Source organism: Physella acuta, unplaced genomic scaffold (genome assembly GCF_028476545.2).
Source record: "Physella acuta isolate Inbredline_101_S28 unplaced genomic scaffold, ASM2847654v3 ptg002834l, whole genome shotgun sequence".
Taxonomy (NCBI): domain Eukaryota; kingdom Metazoa; phylum Mollusca; class Gastropoda; family Physidae; genus Physella; species Physella acuta.
In genome coordinates this window covers 7,501-10,000 of record NW_026734234.1, presented here as the reverse complement: position 1 = coordinate 10,000, position 2,500 = coordinate 7,501, and the positions used below count along the sequence as shown (strand labels likewise).

Genomic DNA, 2,500 nt, shown 5'->3' with positions numbered 1-2,500 from the left:
TTCGTGTGGACGTGTATTATTTCTAGTCATGTGTTGTGTAGATGATTCGCTTAAGGTAGGTGTTCGGACTTATTTCTTTAATATTAATTAAACCGTATTTGCCTTGTCGGCCTTAAAATAAAGCTATTTTTTTTTCATCGCAATCGAAGTGTTAGATCTAGAATCTAGTTCCCGCCTCCGCTTCGCTAATTCGACTTAATGTAACTATGACACAACTATTAAATCTAGAGTCTCTATTTTAATTAAATAATTAGGAATTCTATCTCTAGATGATATCTAATCTATTCCCACACGTGTGTGCAAGTAGGATTTAACGTCAGAACAGGTGTGGTGGTCTAGGCGTCGCTATTTTTGACGGTAGGAATTTTTTTTTTAAATTCGTAAAATTTTATATAGACTTTATATAGCAATTTACTAAGACCGACCCTAACGCCCAGTAAATATTTAATTACCACATTGTTATGGACACGGTGTATTAGGTAGGGCCGAGGGCTATCCATAGGTACCAATTTTTAAATTTTGTGACAATTAGGAGCCGAGTTATAAAATAAATTTAAAATACTGGTTCTGGTCTTAGACTTTATATAGCAATTTACTAAGACCGACCTTAATACCCATTAATTATTTAATTAGCGCATAGTTATGGACATCCTGTATTAGGTTGGGCCCAGGGCTATCCGTAGGTACCAAGTTTATAATTTTGTGACGATTATTAGTCGAGTTATAAAATAAATAAAAAAAACTGGTTCTGGTTTGCACTACATTTCTTTCTTCTTTAACGGCGGACTCCCGGTCCAGCCCCATGGGTTACCCGTGAGCCGGGGCCTCGTTAGCCTGGACGGCTCCGATGTGACCGCGGATTGTTGTGGCCCGCCTCAGCCCGAGTCGAGATCACCCTTCCGATCGAAGGTGGACGCCATAGGGCGCCCGGGATAGCCCGGGGCGCTGTTCGTCACCCGAGCGCAGGGGCGCCGGGAGACGCCCCCGGTGAAGTTTGGCGGGTGATTCTGGTAGAGCTCCCCACCCCGATCGCAGGACACCCCTCGCCGCCCGCCCAGGTGTCGAGGTGGCCGCGGGGGAACTCGGGGCGTTTTGGCTCCCCCTTGTGCCGGAGCGGCGCCCTCGGTCCCAGAACGCCCCTGGCGGGTGATTCGCATGCCCCCTGGGGTGGGGAACGCGGGTGGGTGGTCGTAAAGCGTGTAACCGCAGTGGGGGCGGCCCCTTAGTCGGGGGCGCCAAAGTTGGCACCCCACCTGGGGCGCCCCCCGGAAGTGTGGCGCCCGCGCGAGTGAGCCCCGTAGATGCGCCCCGACACCCCCGCGCCGCCCCCCGGGTCGCGGCACCCCCGGCGCCCTCCGTGCGGGCTCCCCTCATGGGGCGGCACCCCGGTCCTCCCCGAGACTATGTACCCGATTTTTCGGTTTAACACTAGAGGTATGGGCAGAAATACGGCGGTTAAAACGGTCTGTATCTACTATTGTGGAGGTGAGTGTCGGTGAAGCCTCTATGTGACGCTAGGATCCGCGCTCCCTCGCAGCCAGCGACATGTGCCCGATCTGACCGTGCGTGGCTCAGTCTCCCGACTAGCTTCCCGGTAAAATGCGGGCTCGGCGCGCAGGTCGCGCCAGTGAAGGTAAAAGTACGTGTCCGTAGCGTGAAGCCAGCGGCGACGCGCAGTGCTAACGCAACCAAGCAGTATTGGTGGCTCGATAAAAGTCTCGCACTGGCCCAGCCCTCGGAACGGGCGACGGGTCTGCAAAACGCAGTCGGCTCGATGCAAATCGAGAGATTTCCCGGCGACGCCGTGTTTACGGTGAAGGGGGAAATGTGAGCGGTCCGATGTGAAAAAATCCGGGAATGCCGGGATCCGTTCTCTCGCTAGAGCGTTGTCTCCCGTCCCGCGATGTGTTGTGGAAAAACGTCTCGCAAACGATAGCTATCTGGTTGATCCTGCCAGTAGTCATATGCTTGTCTCAAAGATTAAGCCATGCATGTCTAAGTTCACACTGTCCCATGGTGAAACCGCGAATGGCTCATTAAATCAGTCGAGGTTCCTTAGATGACACGATCCTACTTGGATAACTGTGGCAATTCTAGAGCTAATACATGCAATCGAAGCTCCGACCTTTATCGGGAAGAGCGCTTTTATTAGTTCAAAACCAATCGGCGCGGCCTCGCAAGGGGTTGCGTCGTCCCATTTGGTGACTCTGGATAACTTTGTGCTGATCGCATGGCCTCGCGCCGGCGACGCATCTTTCAAATGTCTGCCCTATCAAATGTCGATGGTACGTGATATGCCTACCATGTTTGTAACGGGTAACGGGGAATCAGGGTTCGATTCCGGAGAGGGAGCATGAGAAACGGCTACCACATCCAAGGAAGGCAGCAGGCGCGCAACTTACCCACTCCCGGCACGGGGAGGTAGTGACGAAAAATAACAATACGGGACTCTTTCGAGGCCCCGTAATTGGAATGAGTACACTTTAAACCCTTTAACGAG

General features: G+C 52.2%; 1 non-coding gene across 1 annotated transcript in view; it reads left to right on the top strand.

The window, feature by feature from the left end:
* The first annotated feature begins 1,937 nt into the window (after nt 1-1,937).
* LOC131934464 (small subunit ribosomal RNA) overlaps nt 1,938-2,500 on the top strand; it is a 1,847-nt gene continuing 1,284 nt past the window's right edge. Inside the window, exon 1 of the ribosomal RNA XR_009385763.1 lies at nt 1,938-2,500. This exon is cut by the window's right edge and continues 1,284 nt beyond it. This is a non-coding gene — a ribosomal RNA (small subunit ribosomal RNA).